Here is a 26,490-nt window from a genome sequence, read left to right as displayed (position 1 = left end):
GTATAACTGGAAATGTTTTCTCAATCATTAAATCATTTCTCTTCGATATGCTCATAAGAGTAGTGGTCGATGGACAAAAATCGGAGGCCTGCAGTATTAATGCTGGAGTCCCTCAAGGGTCAATCCTGGGCCCAACTCTCTTCCTGATCTACATCAATGACCTCCCTAAACACATACTTAAATCATTCGTTGACATCTATGCTGATGACACGACCATCTACGGCAACACATCAAAGGCTGTAAATGACAAAGTTCTCTCTGATTCTCTCTCCTCTGATCTCAAGCGCGTGGTTCAGTGGGGGAAGATGTGGCTGGTTACCTTTAATGCATCTTAAACCAAACTCCTATCTTTACATCATCAACGCTCTGATCCCCATCTGGCATCAATTGTGATGGATGGCTCTCGTCTAGGAGAAGCCCCATGTTTCGGCAAGCTTCTGGGTTTGTCCTTTACTCCTGATCTGAAATGGAACACGTACATCAAGTCTGTTGCCAAGGTCGCTGGAAAGATGGTGGGATCCTCCTACCGCTTCAGGAGATATCTCACTACTGATGCAATTCTCTATCTATATAAAAGCTAAGTACGTCCAAGGATGGAATACTGTTGCCATATCTGGACAGGAGCTGGTAAAAACAGCCTATCCTGCCTTGACAGAGTACAAAATAGACTTCGTGGCTTAGTGGGGGATGCCCTTTTCTCTACCCTGCAACCTCTCTCCCACAGAAGAGACGTGACGAGCCTATCCTTGTTTTATCGTTATTTCCATGGCAGGTGCTCGTCTGAAGTCCAATCTCTGATCCCCCCTCGCCAATCTTTCACGAAAAACACCCGTCTAGCTGAATCCACTGTGAAAATTTTCCCCCACTCTTTATCAAAGCCCTGATTCCATGAACAAAGCTTCATTCTTAGAACTATGCGCCTGTGGAACTCTGTTCCGTCTGCCTGCTTCCCACCTGACTAGAACTTGGATGTCTTAAAGTCCAACGTTAACAAATTCCTAATGAACCGGCCTCTTAAGTAAACACTTAATTAAATCTCCACACTAACGTACTGTACTTGCAATAATCCTTATCCCTGAGTGGCTTCCGGGCATTGATAAGTGGTGACCACCGTGTAAAATAAAAATTAAAATAAAAAATAAAACAAAATAAAAGAACTACTTGATAGCACCAAAGTAAGAGACGATGAAAAGAGAGAGGAAGAGGAGTATCCCAGCCTCGGATGGAATGGCACAAAGAATACTGGAATTCTGAGGAAAATTTATTACCATTCAAATTTTAGCCAAGAGTCGACATAAGGTAGTAATCAATAGTAAAAAACTGTTGCGAGAACTTAAAGTGATTTGACGCGATTATCGAAAGAAGACTTGTTGTCACTCAAATTCTTATATCGTGCTTAAGTATTTATACAAAAGTAAAAGAAACATATAGACTGTGTAACATGTTCACTAAACCTGGTACCGCATTGTTTTGCTAGTCTGGGGAATGTTATCATAACGAACACATATTATATTGACTTTCCCAAGGAAGAGGTAATACTTGGAACGATGGGCCTATGACAACAACACAGACACTACATTGTAATGAAGAAGGGGGTAATGGCTGGGAAAATGTTTCTCTTGTGGTGCCAACCTTACGAATAACAATTAACTCTTATACTTACTATAAAGACCTGGAAAATATGTCTCTCGGCGTTATATACGAGACATACACACTTGGCAGTCGGACTGACGTATAACCGCGCTCTTTATTTGGTATTTTTGTTTTGTTTTTCAATGTATTTCGTTACATTTTAATAGCGACTTGTGTCTTCCTACCAAACCCTTACAGGTTCACAACAGTTTCAAAACGAACAATTATCACAACTAATAGACGTAATAGACTTGTTTCGGCTTCAGACAGACCGATTAAAAATCTGCACTAGTGTTAGAGAACTGTCATGTCATCACACCCCGTGCCTATCTCTCACTTATACGTGATTTACATATTAAAAAGGAATATTGCTTCCAATGTGCGATCAATTATAATGAAGGGGTAGAAACGCCCAGTTAGTAAATAATAATAAACAATTACAAGCTTCAAAACTATTCGACAAAATTGCAGCAAATATGTATTTAAAAAAATTATTTTATATATCAACGGATCATTTCTAACTGAGAGCCATACGCACCTCGAGAATAAATATTGATATATTTGTCAGCGTGACGATTGGTAACAACGGTTGAACCTGGCCGGAAATTAAATTATTCAAGAAGGCGGTTCAACAAGAATTTGTTAACATTGGTCTTGAAAACAACCATGTTGAAGTAAGCTAGGAAACACGCTGCAGTATTGGGTCCCATAGACGGATATTTTTTTGTTTGGAAATAAGAGGTGTCTTTAGTAAGTTTCGAGACTTTTTTGTACAGGTATTTAAAATTGTCGTAGACTCTTGAAAATTCAGTATGTTATTGCTATACATCTTATGAGATGACTAACAATTTTTTTTGAATTAATTCAGGTTGAAGTGAACAGCTACAGCAGGAATTGGAATAAATGATACTAAAGCCTGATTGTCAGAGCTGGTGAATTTCAAAAATGGAATTGATGTGAGGACACCTTAGAAGAACGATATACAATAATATTATGTTTTAAGCTTGAAAAAAAAAATGCCACAGAAACCGTAAGGATTGCTTCAGAAGCACTTTGCATGAATCGATCATCAGTTTTTGAATGAATTAAGAGTTTCAAGGAAGGCAGGGAGTTTGTGAATGGTGATGAGAGGTGTGGAAGGAGTAAGGAAGTTAGAGCACCAGAGTTGATTGGACAAATACAGAATTTCATAAATAAGGATCGCCGTGTGTCTGTGGAGACAATAAGTGCATAGTTTGATGTCAGTGTGGGAACTGTCACAATTATTTGCAAGGAACTGAACGTGTAAAAGATTTGTGCAAGTGTACCAGTCCATATTTCCATCCTTGTCACAGACTATTTGATTAAGATGGGCATCAAGACATCAAGAACTGCACGCCTGTGGAACTCTGTTCCGTCTGCCTGCTTCCTCACCCTCCCAATAGTCCAGGCTCTGCGCCTGTGGCTTTTGATCATTCCCTAAACTTAAGGAAAATCTTTCAAGTCGTCGTTATGAGACAATTGATGAGATGAAATAGGCTATGACGTCATTTACACGTTTACACAAGAGGAGTTCCGGAAGTTGTTGGAACGGTATAAGAAGTGCATTGCAGTCGGAGGAGATTACTTCGAACGGGACTAGATTTTCATGTGTGTGTACTATCAATAAAAGTGCCAATACGAAAAAGTCTGGAAATTATTGTAGGCAACTCGTTAACTTTTTCAATGGAAATCTCGTTTAATTTTAGGTACACGGAGTAATGAAATTTATTAAAAGTAGTTGTAGACAGGGTTGCGGAATCAGATGGTAAGAGACCGACTTCGACTCCGATTCCGACTCCTACAATTCCTGAGATGCTGATTCCTACTCGGACTACTCTTTTGATATCTTCGACTCCGACTCCGCTTCCTGACTCCTTGACCCTTATGTGGAAATGCATTCTGCAGATCGATATACCAGCCTCCGACACCTATTCAGCATTTTATAAATACTTTTCATGTATATTATTTTTTACGTTTAACATTCACTTGTATGATAAATATACTCACATATACACTTAACCAGCTTTATAGAATAAGTTAAGATAAAAAAGGAATAAAAAAATTTTACAATGAAATTTTATTATGCTATCAGTTCAAAAGAGAATACAATATTTAGGGATAGGAAAACCTCTTTAGGCAATGGCATTTCGAAGCCAAACGCTTCTCACCAGAAGAGGGGAGTAAAGACACATACTATACAGAGAATATATTTTTCAAAAGATAATATTGCCTTTATAGAAAGAAGATCAACGGAAAAAAAACAGGAAACTGTACTGAGACTAAACCCGCTTTCAAGACTGCTAGCAATCAATGTTAAATGGCAATAAAGAACGCGAGAGAGTTGTATGTTTAGTCCATCGAGGCCGAAGTAGCTGAGCAGCGACTTCGTTCCCACCAGTTTTCGCAAATAGCATACAGGATCCTATCCTGAACAGAACCGTGTGCTCTATCCTACCCATCATCAATGCGCATCAAGTAATCTTTTTTTTTTACATAGGCATCACCACTTATCAAGGCCAATAGGCTACTCAAGGATAAGGGTTAAAGAGTGTACAGTAGACATTGGACAATATAGTAATCATTAGTAATGAAAATTTGGTAAATTTGATAACTTATATAGAACGGCTCATCAAGAACTTATTTACATTAGACTTGAACACAACCATATTGTAGTCAGCCGGAAAGCAGGAAAACAGAAGACAATTCCACAGGCGAGCAGTTCTTAGAAAGAAGCTTTGTTCATGGAATCTACGTTTACGTTTAGGCACAGATAAAGAGTGGGGGGAATTATTGATAGTGTGTACAGCTAGACGAGTGTTTCTTGTCAGCATCAGACAAAACCAAACTCTTTGCCAAGAACTTTGCAGCTAATTCTTCCCTATGCTACCAAGGTCCTCAACACCCCATATTTCATTCTGTTCCAAAAAACACGTCATGCGACATACAAATATCTGTGCGTGATGTTTCCAAGCTAATCAAAAACCTTGACTCTAGTAAAGCAACTGGCCCTGACGGCATTCCAATTATAGTGCTGAAAAAGCTTCAACCAGAAAAATGGTGGGATCCTGCAAATCTGTTTAAGCTTTATATGAAGGAGAATTGTTGCCCAACACCCTGGAAAACTTCATCAGTAGACCCTATATTCAAGTGATCGGTCATCTCGCTCTCAATACAGACCTATAAGTCTTTTGTGCGTCATGAGTAAGTTGCCGAATCTTGTGTTAAATAGAGAAGTAGTCAACTACCTCAGCAAAAATAACCTTCTTACTGACATGCAATATGGTTTCCGTTGTGCTAGATCTACAGCAGATATGCAAACGGTTATATCTTATAGGATTACCGATTCTCTTAATGGAGGCTTCTTTTCCAGGGCAATTGCTCTTGACCTGAAATAAAAGACACACATTAAATCTGCTGCCAAGATCACCGAAAAAAAATGGTTGTGCCATTTTACCGCTCCAGAATATACCTCATTCCCGACGCAATCATCTACCTGTATCATAACCGTAAAATAGAGTACAGTTGCCACATATTTGGAGAAGCTACTCGGAGAACCTATTCTGCCTTGATGGAGTTTAAAGTCGGCTTCGAATCCTGGTAGATAATGCCTTTTTCTACTATCTGCAACCATTTCTCCAACAGAAGAGACATTGCGAGCCAGTTCTCGTATTTTCACGGCAAGTGCTCGTCTGTGCCTCAACGTGTTGTTCCCTACCAAACTTTCACAGAAGGCCTTTGTCAATATACAACCACTACTAACGACTTCCTCTATTCTCTATTCGTGTCTTAATCTAAATGCAAATTCTACGAACAAAGTTTATTTCCTAGAACTACCCACCTGTGGAACTGTGATCAACTCGCTTGTTTCCCAGCTAACTACAACATTTTCGTCTTCAAGTCCAAAATAATCAAATTCTACAGAATTCCACCAAAAACTATTACTGGTGTCTCAGTGACCACCTTACACTTATTAACATTTATCCACGAGTGGTCTTCGTGCTTTGATAATTGGCGACTCTCTTAAGACTTCAGATTTGTTTATTTATTTGTTATTTATGTGGTTATACTAAAGTAAAGTTTATGCTATGCCAACACTTGGTAGATATTTAGTTTATACTGCTCAGTAAGTTTTGGAAATATTTCAAATTTTAAATTTCAAGAGTTTCAGTTGAACATAACATACACGGACTATCTAAATACCTACATATATTGGCTCTTCGTATTATTTCAACTCAATTATTGTCGAGCGTCTGCTGCATTTATGTTTGCAAGTAATGCTTCACAAAACATATTTTGAATCGGCGGTTTTTATTTTTAAATGCGCTTTTATGGTTGTTATATTTTTTTGAAAATATGAAAAGTATACCCACAAAGTATATTTTGTTATTTGTGTTTTCAAGACCAAATATTGTGGATTAAACTTGCATATGCTTGAAGTATTGTTGTCACGTCTGAGCTGATGAAGTACTGCTAGTCTCTCCCTATTAAAGAAGATTCAAAATAAAGACTAAACTTTAATAGGTCCACACTTAACCTCAGTCCCATCGCAGGAGTGCTGTGTTCATGTACCTTTTGTGCGAGTAAATGTGCTCTGACGAACTTGTAGCACTTGTATCTCCTCGACGTACATAGTCCCAATTTACTCGATTAACAGCAAAATCTTACCCCTTCACTGTTGATGTCCGTAGATGTCGGAAAGATTTCTACTTTAATAGTTTCTTCCGACGAGCTGCTAGATTTTTGAATTGTCTCACCTGTTTCCTTCTTGCCTAGTTTAAATTTAATGTGAACAGACATCCCGTTGCTCAAATCCCCCAAATCCCCTATAGATAGTCCCAAATAGTAGCCTCTTATTCCCTAGTGGCAATATGCTTTAATTGTTTGAAAAAGAGTAAAAAAATACGCACGTTTTGAAAACACCTTGAATTAACCAAATTACATGCACGTTCAGTTCCAAATATGATTTGCTGCATCAGCATATTTATCAAATGCAATAATATTTTATGTATATACCCCAAATTGTTAAAGAACAAACAGGATAAAAAGAATTATTTGTGCAATTTATGTTCTTGGCAGATTTTCGTATCTTTTCTCTGTGTTCGATCTTGGCACCTGTTTACTTGAGGCTTTTCCATCAATACAAAGTTCCCGATTATCTATTCGCGTTTATCTTGAGGGATTTTAAAAGATAAATAATGGTTTCTTTTTAACTTCGGTAAGCTGTTTGAATGAAACTCGAACGCATTGTCCTTGGAATATTCCCACAGGAAAAGAATTCACAGAGAGTTGGAGAATAAGGCGCCCATGGATTTTGAGTTTTCCAGAGATTAAGCGATAATCAAACATCTCTGCTAAGGATTTTCTATTGTCTTTACTGTATGGAGCGTGGCACATTGCGCATAAATCGTAGGATTTGGAAAGGGAACAAAATGGCGACATTTTGTAAAGAAAATCAGGGATTAATCGCTCAGCATTGTCGTTACATTGTATGATTGTTATAATCAATTCAGTGCAGTAATACATATGTTGGTTCTACATATGTTGACATGAGAAAACAAAACCACGTGACAATTATGACAAAGAGAACAATGTGCTACCAGAGGGATCTCACCCCCACACACGCACGCACGCACGCACGCACACACACACACACGCGCGCACACACACACACGCACACACACACACACACACACACTCTCTCTCTCTCTCTCACTATATATATATAGATATATGCGCGTGGAATTACAGAGGGAATTATGATGAGAAATCTTAGGACTACAAAAAGCTCAATAAATAGGGAAAATAAAGAAACAGAAAAACGCACGATGAAATAAATTTGAATAACTTACATTTATTAATACATTGAAGATTTAGACAATTATAATAAAACCCTCTAATAAATGGATTTTCAAAGATAAACTTTTGATCGATCAATAAATATTGTAATTTATTAAATTTTACTTTTCATCACAAATTTCTCTCTCCCTCTCTCCCTTTAAAGTTTAAAGTGTCCTCTTTCTCACATTAAAAAGCTGAAAACCTTAAGATTACTTTGAAAATGGTTTGGAATCCTTCGCCCTACAGTAATTATCATTCCTTACACTTAAGTAGGCATAAAACACTGGCATACTTATTTATATAAAATGAATATATATATATATATATTATTAATCAATAATGTAAACTCTTCTTTGTTATTTAAATTTTTCGTGGTAAAAATCAAAATTAAAACTATTCTAAAAGCAAAAAAAACGGGAATTATTTATAATCGTTGTGGAGACGACCACTAATTAACATAGGTGGGTGAGTGAGATACATAAAGGTATCAATCACCAATACCGGGAGAGTTCAGCAACGACCGCCAAATAGGCAAGACGCCTATGCTGCCTTCAGTAAGACATGCAACACGCCACCTGCCGGAATATCTGAAGTATATCTGAAGACATGTAAATATGTATATAACTTTTCTTCCTAATATATTATTGTATACCTTTACTTTCCGTGTTCTTGTTAATTATTTGTGCAGACACAGCAGTGGCGACGGGAATTCGAAAAAAGACTTACACAGGATAAAATCCACTATTAAAACACAACAGTGGCTTCGAGAATTCGAAAAAAACACTTACGCGGGAAAATCCACTACTAAACTCAACAGTGGTGTACGAAAAATACGTACTCGAGAAAGATTGAAAAAAAAAGTACTCGAAGACAAAAAAATCTATTGTTGAACAAAACAGTAACATCGAGGATTTTGAAAAAGATTTACTCGAGAATCCACTGTTAGACACAGCAACAGTATTCGAAAAAATAATTTACGCGGAAAGTTATCACGGTCGAAAAAAAAAAAACAACAACAAACAAAAGAAAAAAAAACGAAAGTAACTACAAAATTGTCGAACGAGATATTCGAACACTGGATACTTGAAAGCAAAATACCAATAACCATTTCAAAGTGACTACGAACGTCAAAGAAAAAAAAACAAGGCGTTTTCGCTAGTACACCGTGAATTAAATTATACAAATTGTCTTGAAGGAGAAAAGTGATATTTTTTTCAGCTGTACCAAGAAAGGATTTTTTTCTTGTAAGTAATCAAAATTAACGGATTAAGAGAAAAAATAAAATACTTTTTTATTAATCCCCCAATAGAAAAAGGGAAAAAGAAAGGGTCAACGCAAAAAAATAATATATCGATAGAATTCGGTTGACACAAAAAAAGAAAGAAAAAAAGCGAATCTAAAAACGTTTGTTCGTAGTTATTGTAAAAAGTGAATTAGTAAAATAGACTGATATTTTTAATCTTTGAAAAAGAAACAAGATGGAGGAATTTGCTGAAATAATGACACAGTTCATGCAGAATCAACAGATCCTACAAAAAGAACAGCAAGCGCCATACGCAGAAAGAGACGAAAGATAAAATGAACGACTCACAAAATGCCTTTGGAAACATTTGGAAAAGGATTGTCCTTACAAAAATATCAGGTGCTACAATTGCGATAAAGTTGGGCATAAGAATGTTTGCTGCAGAACAAAAAATAGAGTACACAAAATGACAACAAACGAGAAAGGGAAAAATAATTTACGAAAATATGAAGCAGTTAATATTTTCGACAAACAAGTGAAATTTCAGCTTCACTCTGGACCGAATTTGTCGTTAATAAACGCCAACACTTGGAGAAATCTGGGTAAACCGACTCTTCAAAAGTCAAGTAAAGGTGCACGAACAGTGAAAGGAGACGAAATAAAATTCGAAGGAGAGGTCATCCTGCCCATTAATTTAAATCGCACGACGAAGAAATTGAAAATCTTCGTAATTAAAGAAAACGATAACTTACTGGGAATTGACTGGATTGAAAAATTCAATCTTTTGGATAAACCAATGAACGCTTTTTGTAGAAAAATAACCAGTTGCACCACAACATCAGAAAACATTAAAAATTATCTAAAAAAGAAATTCCCAGAAATATTTACTACTGGACTGGAAAAATGCAATAAATTTAAGGCTTCGTTCGAGCTAAAAAAGATGCAACACCGGTGTTTAAGAAAAAACGGAACATACCGTTCGCCGGTTTAGACAAAATAAACAACGAGCTTGATAGACTCGAAAAAACAGACATCTTATCGAAAATCGAATCTAGCGTCTGGACAATCCCTACGGTGTACGCAAAAAAAAAAGTCGGAACAAATTCGAGTCTTTGCAGAATTTTCTACGGGCCTAAATGATAAATTAAAAGACCACCACTACCCTTTACCAAGCCCTGAGGAGATATTTGCCCGACTAAATGGTGGCAAAATTTTTTCAAAAATAGATTTGTCCGACGCCTATTTACAAATTCCGATGGAAGAAGAATGCTCAAAGATATTATGCATTAACACGCACAAAGGGTTGTTCAAATAAATCGTCTACCCTTCGGGATCAAAATCGCGCCGGCGATTGTCCGACCAGCAATGGATACAATGTTGAACGGAATAGATTGTGCTTGTGCATACTGGGATGACATAATCATCAGGAGCGCGTCCATAAGTGAACACCAAGAGCATCTAAAAGAAGTATTCACAAGAATAAACGAATACGGATTCAAGGTGAAAAAAGCAAATGCGAATTTTGTTTAGACGAAATCAAATATTTAACGCAAATAATAAATAAAGACGGTCGACGCCCTGACCCGGAAAGATCGACAGCAATTAAAGACATGCCGGCACCACATAACGTGACGACTCTACAGAGCTTCTAAGGTCTTGCAAACTACTACCAAGTATTTAACAAAGAAATGCACGACATAAGAGCTCCGCTTAACGAGTTATTAAAAAAGAAACACCATAGATATGGAAAAAAGAATGGCCAGACGCATTTGAGAAAATTAAAAAGACGCTGATGTCCGATCTATTTTTAACCTATTACGACCCAAAATTAGAAATAAGTGTTGCGAGCGACGCAAGCTCATATGGTATAGAAGCATGTATACAGCATATCAAGATGGATCGAAGAAACCTATAGCTCATGCCTCAAGGACACTACTTCCTGCAGAAAAGGCTTACTCTCAAATAGAAAAAGAGGTGTTAAGCATTATTTTCGCGGTGACGAAATTCGACCGTTACCTGTACGGAAGACACTTTATACTGGAAACAGATCACAAGCCCTTAGTAACAATCTTCGACTAAAAAAAGGGCTTGCCAGTATATACGGCAGATCGCCTACTCTGTTGGGGTACGATCTTGCTAAATTATGACTTTCAAATGAAACATCTGGATTCGAACAAAATAGGTCATGCGGATGGCCTGTCAAGGCTTATACCGAAAATGGAGGAAACCCTTGAAGAGTCACTAATTGCACGTTCCAATTATGAGGGGGAAAACATGGTAGCGAATATAATAAAAAAATTACCAGTCACGTAAACCGATATAAAAAGGGAGGCTGAAAATGACGATGTCATCAAAGACATAAATAAAACAATAAGAGAAAATGATGAAAAAACGCAAAGCACATTTTCCGTATGCAATGATGTCTTGTTATATAGTGAAAGAGTTGTTATCCCGAAAACCTTGCAGAAAAAGATCTTACGTGATTTTCATACAGGACACCCGGGTATACATAGGATGAAGGCACTTATGTGGAGTTACGTTTACTGGCGTAACATGGATGTGGATATTGCACTAACAGTAAACAAGTGTAAAGGTTGTGCGTTAGCCGCAAAGGCACCGACGATAGTCCATAAACCTTGAAAAAAAACTGACCATCCATGGTCACACATTCATATAGACTTTGCTGGATCGACCGACGGACAATACTACCTAATCGTAGTAGGTAGTTTTTCCAGATGGCCTGAAGTAAAGCGTTTCAAGAACCGGACGACAAATAACACAATAAGTTTTCTGCATGAAATATGTGCACGTTTTGGTGTGCCAGACATTATAGTCACAGATAACGGAACACAAATTACATCAAGTGATTTCAAGGAGTTTTGATGAAACTTTTCAGGTAAAACATATACCCACACCACTGTTCTACCTTAGCTCAAATGGATTAGCGTAAAGGTTCGTAGACACGATAAAGCGTGCACTTAGAAAATAAACAGGGACCCCGATGGATAAAGCATTACAACAATTCCTGCAAATATACAGGATAACTAAGAACCCAAATACACAGTCGAAATTATCTCCAGCGGAATTAATGTTTGCTAGAAAAATAAAATCACCATTTGATAAATTAATACCAAAGGAAGCAATCGTCCATCAAACTACGCAGACATCACGTAAAATGTGTAAACCTTGTGATCGTGTATATTTTAAATGTATGAAAAATAATATTTCATATTGGGAGTTTGGTATGGTAGATAAACGTATTGGCGACTTGGTTTACATGATAAAAGGTCCAAAACGGATACACAAAAGACATCAAAATCAATTGAAAAAACGTCATATAAAAGACAACGAACATGACAAACCTGATGAAAAGGAAGATCCAATTGATATACTATACGAAGCGTTTGATATCGAACCGCTACAAACCATGGCCGAACCGAGAAGATCGGAAATGAAAAAAAAGTTTACATAACCCATTATAATGAATATATTATACACGACTTCAAATATTGGGAGGGGGTTATTGTGGAGACGCCCACTAATTAACATAGGTGGGTGAGTGAGATGTATAAAGGTATCAATCACCAATACCGGGAGAGTTCGGCAACGACCGCCAAATAGGCAAGACGCCTATGTTGCCTCCAGTAAGACATGCAACACGCCACCTGCCGGGATATCTTCAACTGAAGTATATCTGAGGACATGTAAATATGTATATAACTTTTCTTCCTAACGTATTATTGTATACCTTTACTTTCCGTGTTCTTGTTAATTATTTGTGTAGACACACAATAATGTTTATTGTTGTAAACTTTATGTTTTCATTATCTTAAAATTGACCGAAATTTAATTGTAAAATCTGTTTGATGGAAAATAGTGTCCTTTAAAGAGAAAATAATTTCGTTCATTAAAAAAAGCTTTCTTTCGAAATTCCGTGAAAGTTACTAAGTTAGAAATACACATTCCCCAGTCTGAAGATGTCACTTGGAGAAGGTCATTAGTAAAATCTATCGAATCATTGTGAGAATAACGTGAAGAAAATAACTCGAATACACACATTAGTATAAGAATAACCACATGAAAATAAAATGAAAAAACATTATGTAGTCAATCATGTTTGATAAATTTAAAAAAAAATTGTACAATAATATCGTTCAGACGTTTCTGAAATTTTTAGATGAGGATTGGTTATTCGTATTATTTGGATTCATCGGACTACTGTTCTCATCTTTAGTGTGATTTTCACAACATTTTGGCTGATGTAACCTACGACCTTCTTTAGGTATATCTTGTCGAACTCGGGAATGTTTCTGTTGAACTCGGGAATTTGGACGATGAATACAAATAATACTAATACCGCTTTATTTGTTATTGAGCACTATTTATAAACACAGCAGTTTCATTTGATTAACATCTAAGAACACCACATAAATACATTATATATATATATATATATATATTAGGTAGATACAATTCATGTGTGTATGCTTAAGAATGCAAATAGTTATGAAAAAGCGTTTAATTGCAACCACTTCAAAGCACACTATTTCATAATTTTAGTTTTTAGGGTTTTACATACTATATCCATTATCTACTTCTCGACATGGCTCATGGCCTCCAATCACATTTTGTGGCCGTTCATCTGGAATCAAACTAGTTCTTGAAATAGTTGCACCAGCCACCAGGAAGTACGTCTGTCTTTAACGAACCTATTGAAGTGTATATATGTTGTCAACAGGCTTCAATTAAGATTTGGCTTCGAGCCACGCATGCGCACAAAGGCATAACAATCTCAAGAGATGCAAATAATGAGAGACTGGACGACAGATTGACAGCCAACACTTGCATATAATAGATTGACAGATACGAAGAGGAGTTGATAATTATTGAGGACAGTCAAAATAATGATTCCTAAATGCGTAAATAAATTTCTTTATAAATATTTATGTAGCTATAAACATATTTATGACTATTTTAAAGTCCATAGAAGTCATTTGGACTTATATAATACTAGCCGGGCTACGCGCGCTGTCCGAGAAAGTGTGTAATAAATTTCCATTAAAACGTCTATCTCCCCATCGTTTGTATATCTTCCTTTCCCAAAACCCTTCCCCCACCACTTCCTCTTTAGCTGGACATACGCACAGACGACTTTGTTTTATATAATATATTCCTTTTGGAAGAAGAAGTTGACATTTTATTTCCAACTTATTGTACCGTTATATACTCGTTTACATACAGAATCCACACGTTGTAGCAGTCTATGTCCGAAAGAAGATAATTTTCTCGAACAGGCTCCCGAAAGCCATCCACGTCTCAAATATGATGGTTTTCTCAAACATGCTCCATCCATTTTATAGTCTGATCTAGTTGAAGGAATTTTTTTTTCTAAATTTTAGACATTTATCCAGTGCAAAGTCGATCAAAATATACCAACTTTATGGGAGTTCGTTCTGTATTTTTTTACTTATAGCTGAACACAAAAACATACATACACACAGATAACTCTCATTTATATTATAGACTAGCGTAGGTACCCGGCGTTGGCTGGGGATATGCAGATGTTGATTAGTGTGAAGTTTCTTAAGTTCCAGAATAGAAATTCTCTTTTTAAGTGAGCAGTGAAAAAATAAAACTCAGGAGATCTTCAAAGCACCATTTAAAGCGACAAATAAAATTAAGAATTAATAAATGATAAATTAAATCTCGAGTTGGCTTCTATCAATTTGAAAAAAAATGCTGACTCATTTGCTAGGCTGCTTTAATACACGATATCATTAAAAATCGTATTTGATTATTGGTAACACTCAATGACACAAACGCCCATTATACACCCAAACAATGAATCTGTTTTTTCTGAATTTGACATATAACTTTTCCGGGATTATTCTTATTTTAAAAAAATACCAACTTTGTAGAGGTTTGTTGTGTATTTTGAAGTTTTACCTGGACATACACACATTAAAAATGCAGACAATTGATGTTTATATAATAGATACATACTCAGATACCTGTACAGAAAGAATGGCGTCTAACAGAAAATACGCCTGACACGTACACACCGGAACTCAAGCATCTGTCAGAGACATATGAACGTATAATGATCGTTGTAATGCTAGACGGGTTTGGTTGCCGCTTTTATTCGACGATAACCCTTCTTGTTTGGGCTGGCAGGAGACTTTTAAGTCATAAAATCGTGGACAACTTTTATTGCTTTTGACTATATGTATAATGTGCCTGCCACTTACTCTGGGATTTTATGAATCCGATAATGTCTCTTAAAACCGTATTTACATCAACTGAGTCATAAACGTGCTTTTAATTGATATACGGCTAACATTTTTTTGTTGGAAATATTTTATTTATATTATGGAGATATATGCAATGTTTAAGCTAATAACAGTGTGTGTACTATTGAGGGTATACAATTTTCGTGCATAGGAATATTGTTTTTTATTCTAAATATACTTTGTGAATATACGTAGATTTTAACATTGTTATGTTTCAGAGATAAGTCAAAATGCTGATTTTTTTAAAGAATAAATAAACGCAACATAAAATAAATATGTTTAGTTATCTATCTATATATCTATAAAAGTGAAAATGTCTCTCTGTGTGCCTGTGTACATTTCCCTACCAAATAACTCTGTCAATATTCAGTCTACAGACTCAAGATTTGATATAAGGGTATTGAGATTTGGAAACATTTTTAAATCAGATTTCGGCCAGAAATTTCGCTGTCAAATGGTTGAAGTTCAAAGATTTGATCTCTGAAAACTCTAGCAAACACCCCCGTTAATTTTGAACTTGGAATTTAAATTGTAGGTTACTTGGACATGAATCAAACTTTAAATTTGATTAGAGCCCCTAAAAAAATGTTAAGGGTCCAAGTTAAAAAAGAATGACCTCTGCAGTCTCTACCAAATTACTCAGTCAATTTCTGGTTTAAACATTTGAAATTTTACATAAAGGGTATTCAGAGATAGGGCACCCTTTTTAATCGGTTTGGACCGAAAATTTGAGCTGCCAAGGGGTCAAAGTTAAAAAGATTTGACCTTTGCGGTGTTTAGTAAACTACTCAACCATTTTTGGGACTAAACGTTTGAAATTCATACATAACGGGTATTCAGATATGCAGCAGGCATTTTAATCAATTTTGGGGCGAAAATTTGGCTGCCAAAAAATCAAAGTTGAAAGAGTTCATCTTTGCAGATTCTACTAAATTCCCTCGCCAATTTTGGGTCTAAACACTTGAAATTTTAGATGTAAGTAACTTGGACATGGGTAACACTTTTTTTATTTCAATTTGAGACCAAAATGATAAATGTTAAGAGGTCAAAATTGAGGTCCAAGTCATAAAAAATATTTCTGCGGTCGAAATTACACAGGTAATTTTTGGTCTAAACATTTGAAATCTTATATAAAGTGTATTCACATGAAGGGCAAGTTATGAACAGTACACAGGGCCCAAGCAAAACCGGGCTGAACTGCTAGTATATCTATAAATTGTCAGTGTATGTGTGTATGTGTGTGTCTGTGTGTACATTTCTCTACCGAACTACTCCGTCATTTTTCAGTCTACAGACTTGAGATTTGACATAAGGGGTATTGAGATTTTGGAAGATATTTTTAATCGGTCTTCAGCCAGAAATTCGGATAGATTTTGGCTGTCAAGGGGTCAAAGTTCAACGATTTGACAGTTTAAAAACTCTACCAAACCCCTCCGCCAATTTTTGGTCTAAACACTTGAAATTTTAGATGTAGGTTACCTGGACATGAGTCAAACTTTTAATATATATATATATATATATATATATATATATATATATATATATATATGCATATAAAGTTTTGAAAAGTACATAGAGTCCTACCAAAACCCTAACCCGAACTTCTAGTTATTTATAATAAACTTCATTATAATTGGTGTCTTCACTACTGTGATTTTCCAATTTCAATGCTTTTTTAAAACAGTGAACTCAACACAGCACGAAACCACTGGAGTTGGCAAAACAATCTCAATCTTCAATAAAACAGAAAACCAAGTTTAAGTGACAACATACCGCGTAAAAAAGAGAGAAAGCATTTTCTTGAATAAAATCATATAATCTTGATCGAAAATTAGAAAATAAATAACTATGTTTATTTATTTTGAAAAGTTACATTTTAACTGGTTTCTGAAGCGTTATAAATTTCCAAATTCCAATGCATTCAAACAGTTTAAATACTTTTACTAAAAATATATTAAGTCTAATTTCTATAGTTGGTGCCAACCATCTTGAATACTTAATTCTCTCACCATTCGTTTGTCTTTTCAATCATGATAATGGTAAGGAAATTAGTTCTAACATTTCAATAGTTTTTATTTCTTGTAAAACTTGCAACATGAACTGTAATATATATGAACACCGAGAGATGTAAAGTCGCACTGTTTAGTAGGTAATTGGTTGCAGCTAATTAAATTAATGTCGGAATGTTTCATTACAATCCTACTGAGGCTCTCTATTTTGAAGATGAAAAAATAGGTTACAGCCTGAAACCTGAAGCTTCTGTTCTGCAAAATATTAAAATATCATTTATGCATAATATCACTGAAATGTGGAAGATGACGACGGCTAAGGGGGTATCAACACAGACTGACATCCGATTCGTTCCACATAAACACTTTAACATGGGATGTTAGCAACCATTCATGTTGTCTCTCCTGCAAATACTCGATTCTTGAAAGTAATTTAACTAAAAATATATACGGGGAATTAATGCCAACAACAAAATCATATGCTTCATTTCATACAAAATAAATCAATGAAAGAACTGACATGTGGTGGTCCATATTTAGTTGGGTTGATCGAGAGTATCTTTGTTGAACTGGTGGTTGAAGTAGCAGCCGATATTTTTTTACACAGGTATCACCACATTATCAAGGCCAAGAGGCCACTCAAGGATAAGGGATAAAGAGTGTACAATAGAAATTGGACAATATAGTAATCAATTCGGTAAATTTGTTAACTTATATGGAACGGCTCATCAAGAACTTGTTTACGTTAGACTTGAAGACAACCATATTGTAGTCAGCCGGAAAGCAGGAAAACGGAAGACAATTCCACAGGCGTGCAGTTCTAAGAAAGCTTTGTTCATGGAATCTACGTTTAGGTTTAGGCACAGATAAAGAGTGGGGGAAATTATTGATAGTGTTTTCAGCTAGACGAGTGTTTCTTGTGAAAGTTTGGCAAGGGGGGACCATAGACTGAAGCTCAGTCGAACACTTTCCATGAAAATAACGATACATCAGAGACAAACGAAGTCTATTTTGAACTCTATCAAGGCAGGACAAGTCCTTTCTAGCAGCTCCTGCCCAGATGTCGCAACAGTATTCTTGTTGCAATAATTTTTTGCATATAAAGAGGGTATGACCAAAGATTTGGTAGTTTCTATCTATAACCATAGCTGATAAGAACAAACCAATCAGATGCCAGAATCTGATTTAAAAAATATATTGAATCTGAATTCTTCAGTGATTGCTTTCAGTCTTGACACGAGAAAACCACTACATTATTATACTCATCCTGACTGGATTAATTATTTATCTGGAAAAAGAATCTGATTTTATTTATGTTGCCTTTTTTTTTTTTTTAGCTCGAGATAACAACATTCTTATATTTCAAGAATGTAGTTCCACTCAAGAGCTCCGTTTAACCCAGCATCATTAAGAACACTAATTTCTATTAAGGTCGCTTCTTTCTTACTCCATATAAGTATGCCAGGCTTAATAGCTCAGTTTTCTAAGTGTATAGCTGTAGGAATTACAAAGTCATAATGGCCTGCATAGGACTTATTTCTAATTGTTCTTTCTAGTTGATGTTCCTAAAATTTGCTGCTATATTTGATATCTAACTTTTTACAGATGGTCCAGTGGAGATATTTACATATTGCATTGTAAAGTAGCTGTCCCTGAGCAGAACCTTACAACTGGACGTCAGGTGGTTCACACTACTTATGTGGTTGAAACTGCACTTGTTATTGCAGAGACCACTCCTTAAAAGCACTGGTCATCAAGTCTTTAGTAAAGGCTCTTGTGATCGTGCAAACTTGTTTAGGAAAAAGTCGTTTGTTAGAATTAGGTCATATGACATTGAACAGACACAATTCTATTCTTACTACAAAAATGAAAAGGAGCAAGGCCAATCTATTAAAAGTATTCCGGCTATAGACAAGGTTGAAATTAAACTTCAGTTTATTTAAATCAGTTTAGAAATTGTTATCGATGTTTCTTTATCTTCCGTGGAGTCTTAATTTGTTATCTGTATGAATTCGACATGCAATTTTAATGAATGTCTACATATACATGTGTTGGTATGGTATGATGAGAGGAAAATTAAATTTTATTGCAGTTAACTGACTGTTCAGTTTATTATATTCATCCAGTATTTTTTATGTTGGAATGTTATAATACGCAGTTGAAATCGATCTTTAAACGAATGCAACTCTTCTACGCGTTTTTAATAGTATATATAATATATATACAATAAATCGCATTTCCACATTTCCGCTTCTAGACAAGGTCTAAAAGAGAGTCTCCAACTTAATAGGTCCTTAACTGTTATCTAAGCTTCTGCCTCTGTCCCATCGACGAAATGTTGCATCCCTCTGCCTGTTCTACAAGTATTTTAATGGTGAATGCTCTGACGAACTGCAAGCACTTTACCCCCACGACGTAAATACTCTCGACAAACCCGGCAAGCAGCTAAATACCACCCCTACACAGATCCCTAGATGTAAGAGAGCTTTCTACTCAAGTAGTTTCTTCCCCAGAACCGCTAGACTTTGGAATTCCCTTCCGTGTCCCTGCTTCCCTAACTGTACTGACATGCAGACGTTCAAGTGTAACATGAACCGACATCTTGCTGCCCAACTCCCTACATAGTATCCCAGTAGCTTATAATCCTGATAGTAGCCCCTTACACCAAAGCGGCAATGTGCCTTGTTTGGGGTGAAAATGTAATAAAAAAAAAACAACAAGCTCTTCACACTTAATAGCTGCTTAATAAATGTAATAGTAAGCACTAAGGATGAACATTAAGTATAAAAAAAGAAAAAAAGAAACAATATAAATATTTAACAATGTTTTAAGAATATTTTTGAATGTACGAAATTACGATTTAATAATAATTTGCAATTAAGATATTTTATTCATTTCGTACAATAAAAACATACGAAAACAGGAATAAGAATCTCTTCCTCTACCTCTCGCTGTAATGTGGCCGTTACTTCAAACCTTTCGGATCCACACGCTGTCTGGAACCGCCGCAAAGGAACACACAAATAAAACAGAAAAAAAAACTGACTTGGCATTTTTTAAAGTGCAAATAGAATACATTCATTCGTGGTTCTTCTAAAATAACACATTTCATTATATTTTCAAGGCTTCCTCGCCCTCGTATTCACGCTTCTTCTTGCTTCTCCCCCTCGGGCACGTGGTGTATTTTTCTCTCCTTTACTTGTGACGAAAGCTCGCGCACACTTGCTAATTTTCATAGTGCTGTAACGGCTAATATGTTTCTATCCTTCCGCAGCTGTTGATTTCCTCACACACGCACATACGCGCTCTGTTACATCTCTCTCTCTCTCTTTATATATGGCTTGAACTAAAAATATAATTAAGCTCATATAAAATACAAATAAAGTTACAAATACGTGAAAATAAATATAATAAAATAAAAATAATGAAATAAAATATAAAATATAATTAATAAAATATATAGAATATCCTTTATAAGTTTAAATAATAACAAAAGATTTAACAACAAAATAAAACATAATTCGAGTTCCTTTTCACTTATTGCGAAACTGCTCCCGTTAACAGCACATTTATATGCATAATAATATGCACATTTGAACTTAATTCGAACAAATATCTAAAGAAGGTGCTTTCCGAAATATCATAGGATAAGAACTTATATCAAATCACATTGACAAAAAACAAACAAAAAGAAATGTTAAAAAAATATCCTGTAAAATATATGTTCTACCGTTATATCGCCTTATTTTATTTCAGTTTGTATCGACCCATTACACATCTGCATTTTATTTCCTTTTAATAAATCACCTTTATATACACAATAGATAATGTTTCATGCAAACGCATTAACTTCTTATATATATACTAGCAGTTCAGTCCGGCATTGCTCGGACTCTATGTACTGTTCATAACTTAATGTGAATATATATATATATATATATATATATATATATATATATATATATATATATATATATATAAGAAGTTAAACTCATGTCAAGGTAACCTACATCTAATATTTTAAGTGTTTAGATTCAAAATTTGCGGAGGAGTTTGGTAGAGTCTGCAAAGGTCAACTCTTTCAACTTTGACCTCTTGGCAGCCAAATAATCGCCTCAAAACTGATTTAAAAGCTTGGATACCATTTATGTAAAATTTCAAATGTTTAGACCAAAAATTGGCTAAATAGTTTGCTAGAGACCGCAATATGCAAATCTCTTGAACTTTGACTCCTTGGCAGCCAAATCTCCTGCCAAACACCGATTAAAAAGCTTGTCCTATTCATGTAAAAGTTCAAATGTTCAGACCAGAACTTAGCTAATGTCAAATTTTAAAAATCTTTTGGTCCCAATTTTGACTTCTTAACATTTATTGCTTTAGTCTCAAATCAAAAAACAAACAACAAAAAAAAACGATCGATGTCCACCAATCCTACATTTAAAATTTGAAGTGTTTAGACCCAAAATTGACGGAGAATTTTGGTAGAGTTTTCAAACGTCAAATCATTGAACTTTGACAGCCAAATTTTTGGCCGAAAACTGATGAAAAATATTCTCCTAAACCTCAATACCCTTTAAGTCAAATCTTGAGCCTGTAAGCTGAACATTGACAGAGTAGTTTTGTAGGGAAATGTACACACAGACAAAGACAATTTCACACACACACACACACACACACACATATATATATATATATATATATATATATATATATATATATATATATATATATATATATATATATATATATACGTTGCCGGGGTTGAATCGCAATCAACAAATATTCTATATAATACTTCTATTTTAATCAAGATAGATGCCATTGTCAATTTTTCAATCAAGTAGATTGACTTAGTTGGGGGACTCACTGCGGTACACCGATATGCAGTTTAGCATACGTTACCGCAATGACTTAATCACTAATATATTGTAGTCTATGTTGCACTGTAGAGAATTTACTGTTTATTATATAAAATTGTTTTCATACGATGTCTTGAATTAAAGATTAATATTGACAAGTTTAGTATCATAGTTTAATTGATAAAACTTCTCAAACGCACCTGTGATGTAAAGCATTATTAGGTGTTAACTTGGTTCGAAATCAAACTTTATATTTTAATAGGATTTTTCGATTACCTATGTGTTATACTTAGCCGAGGAATACATACACACCCAAAGCTCATTTTTTTTAAAAAAATAATTATACTTTTAAATATATCAACACATTTAACGGATCTATGCATTAAAAGTCATCCATCATTGCGTATAGAGCAGGTTATTTTACTGATGGCATGGGTTTCTCCGATATTTTTATAGTCAGATATCTTTATAGAAAGACGTTGGATAATTACAAGACTAAATACGTGAAGGTTGCAAACATCCTAAGTGAAAGTGATTGTGTTAGCTGGATTCGAACTTGAAACAGCCAGATTCTCAGTCCGTATCGTCAACCACTGATCCGCGGACATCTTTTCTCCGAATCCGATGTTAACAAATTATTCTCATAAACATCCACAAACATCCCAATAATTACTTGAACTTGATCTATATGATCAACCATTCGCAATCCTCTCATGGTGTGCTTCATCTCTCAACTGACATTAACCTTTATCGTCGTTTTTTTTTGCCTTGATAAGTGATGACTCATTAATACAAACGACAAATAAGAATTTTAAATGAAACAAAAATAACGTTTTTAAAAGAATGAAAATCCTACAAAGTTCATGAGACTAATCGTAATTTAGGATAACTGTTATTTAACGCTTTAATCAAACTTGAATTGACAGAAGTTCTGGCATCTTCTTGCCTATAAAACCACCACGTTTATCGATACGATCTGTCTGTTTACTATCGATCTGTTCTTATCGGTCGCTTCTTATCTATTGATCTATCGAGTCGACTGTTCAGATTAAAAACAAAATATAAAACAGCAAAATAATCACTAGCATTTTTTTTTTTACATTTGAACCAAGTTCAGAAGTTGTGGCTAATATACAAAAAATAAAACATTATTGATCGTAAAATTTAAATATTTTTACTCACAACTAATTATCAATTCTATCATCATTTACTTTTATATTACTTTTTCTTCATATTGGCTGTTTGAGCCTGTTTTTATAACCACATACATACATAGATACATAGATACATACATACATACCTACATACACACATACATACATACATACATACATACATACATACATACACACATATATCATATTGCCATGTACACTCCTTGAAAGTATCTGTTTCGTAGCACAAAATCACTCACTTAATTATTTATTTATTTATATATTTTTTTTTTTTACACAGTGATCACCACTTATCAAGGCCCGGAAGCCACTCAGGGATAAGGGTTATTGCAAGTACATTAAGTTAGTGAGGAGATTTGCTGAAGTGTTTACTTAAGGGGGCGGTTCATTAGAAATTTGTTAACATTGGACTTGAAGACATCCAAATTGTAGTCCGGAGGGAAGCAGGCAGACGGAACAGAGTTCCACAGGCGTGCAGTTCTAAGAAAGAAGCTTTGTTCATGGAATCCGCGTTTTGATTTAGGCACAGATATAGAGTGGGGGAAATTTTTCACAGTGGATTCAGCTAGACGGGTGTTTCTCGTGAAAGATTGGCGAGGGGGGACCAGAGATTGGAGTTCAGACGAGCACCTGCCATGGAAATAACGATAAAACAAGGACAGGCTCGCAACGTCTCTTCTGTGGGAGAGAGGTTGCAAGGTAGAGAAAAGGGCATCCCCCATTAAGCCACGAAGTCTATTTTGTACTCTGTCAAGGCAGGATAGGCTCTTTTTAGTAGCTCCTGCCCAGATATGGCAACAGTATTCCATCCTTGGACGTACTTGGCTTTTATATAGATAGAGAATTGCATCAGTAGTGAGATATCTTCTGGAGCGGTAGAAGGATCCCACCATCTTTCCAGCGCCCTGTGCAACAGACTTGATGTACGTGTTCCATTTAAGATCAGGAGTAAAGGTCAAACCCAGAAGCTTATCAAAACACGGAGCCTCACCCAGACGAGGGCCATCCATCACAATTGATGCCAGGGTATTTTGATTATTATAATAATATGATAATTGATTATTATATCAAGCAACGAATGTATTTTACCCTTAACCCGTCAGAAGAAATTTGGAATATAGAACTTTGTCATTTATTTATTATATTCTCTGTAATTGATTTGAGCTTCTTAAATAAGGATTTGTATATATAAAAAGGACATATAGGTTAATAAAATTAATTCCACAGAAGTATATATATATATATATATATATATATATATATATATATATATATATATACATATATATAAACTCAGAGGTAGAAGTGGTAAAAAACGGGATAAAAAGTGCTCAATACGTTAGTAGAGCTTAATATGTCTTTTTTTATTTTTCAACCTCAAGTATTAACTCAGTCCATTACAATTATTTCGACACACAGAAAATTATCTGCCTCGTCAGATGGTGGAAGTGAGAAAACTTTGATTGAAAAAAATAAATGCAGGTTACTTGATTATGTAGTAGAGGGGATCTCTATTTAATCTAGCCCCCTTCAGCCTCAACTACCGCCTCGATACTAATCCGGAACTGGGGGCATGCCTTTTCCACAAGCGTCAGTGATCAGGCTGGCTTTAGTGTTTTAGAAAGTCATGTTGGTGATGTGTTTCACGTATGACAAAACACAGTAGTCCATCAAGTTTAGGTCAGAGGAGGAGGGGAGTCTGTGAGAAAAGGGTACAATGTCTTAGCACTCCTTCTGAAGCCTAGCCTGGGGTTCTTTGGACTTGTGGACCGGTGCCGAGTCCTGCTTTCATGCCGAGGATTTGCCAGCGACCAGCTGATTGCACCAGGGGATCACCACACTCTTCAGCACATTCAGGTACACTTTCAACCGGACTTTGAAAATGTGAGTTGGCATGATGTGGCCCGCATTTAAAACCACACAAAAGACCATTTGTTTTCATCACTCTGGGCACGTCCCTGTTATTCGTTACAATCCCGCGATGCATTTTGAGGGTGCTAATGGTCTTATTGTAATAACTTTAATTGGTAGAGAGCATGAGTTATACAGCGGCGCATCTCTGATCTCGCCTGTTGAACATTGTGCAACTTTGAGACAGCTCCTATCGCTCCTGGATTGTGTAGACAACTGGCCAACTAGTAGATGGTCTACAACAAAAAAATTATCAAACGGAAATGGAATCATGTCGTTCCACCTTATATTTACACATTGCCGGCAAAAAGAAAGTCTGCACTTGTATTTTAAAAAAACCCTCCAAATTTAAGCTTAATTTAATGTAATTGTTTAAACAACCTATACCTCATTTGATTGGCCTTTATTCCTTTATAATCTTACCTTATGATATTTGACTTTTAATTGAAATATCTAGTGTTCACGTCAATTAATAAAATACCCTTAAATTGAAGAAGCAAAGAGAAAGTCCGCAGAAACAAATTCGCTTAAAACCAGCTTAAATTATTGCGTCTAAATCAGTTTAAAATATCCACCAACATGCAACAAAGCATCTCTAATCGTAATTGTTGCTGTTCCAGGTTATACAACGTAACATTTAGTCCATATGCCACGACTTTGTCGTAGTAATCGTCAGGAACTCATTAATCTCCACTTTCATGGTTTATCCAATCGAGAAATCGGCCGAAGATTGAAATTTGATGAGAAAACGGTACGAAAAACTGTGAAAAAGCACCAAAACACGGGCAATGTTCGTGATGCCCTTAAATCTAGTCGTAATAGAGTTACTTCTAACAGGGGAGACAATGCTATCAAGATCCGCAGCCTAAGAAACAAATTTTAAACGGCTCCCAAAATCCAACACGAGTGCAATCTTTCTAATGTCAAGAACAAATTAAAGGAATTTACTTTGCGAGAATATGTTGCAAGACGCAAGCCAATGATTTCTGTAAAGAACAGAAAGCGCCATCTGGACTTGGTGAGATGCAATGAAGATCATGACTCTTCACATTGGTCAAAAGTGCTTTTTAGAGACGAAAACAAGTTACATAGGCTAGGTAGTGATGGTAGGCAGTACGTCCGTCGGAGGAAAGACGAAGAATTTAATCCTAGGTGCTCAGTTTCAACGCTGCAAGGTGGTGGAGGTTCAGTTTTGGTGTGGGGCATTATTAGTACCAATGCTCCAGGGCCTAGTTCGCTTGCAATATGTTGACTGAGCATTTTCTACCTTACTTTGGTCGGAATTTGTATGATAGTCCTATCTTCATGCAGGATAATGTCAAGAGGTCCCTGGAAGAGCATGATATTTCGTGTCTTAATTGGCCTGCACAATCTCAATCCTATCGAAACGTATGGCATTAAATCAAGGAAAAAACTACGCAATGATAGAGTCTCTAACAGCATAGGCACAGTACATGTGTTTGGTGACTTTAATGTCCACCACTGGCTTGGATTATCTGCTAACACAGACGC

The sequence above is a fragment of the Euprymna scolopes genome, chromosome 3 (genome assembly GCF_053919585.1).
Source record: "Euprymna scolopes isolate OS-2025 chromosome 3, ASM5391958v1, whole genome shotgun sequence".
Taxonomy (NCBI): Eukaryota; Metazoa; Mollusca; class Cephalopoda; order Sepiida; family Sepiolidae; genus Euprymna; species Euprymna scolopes.
This window is presented reverse-complemented; position numbering follows the sequence as displayed.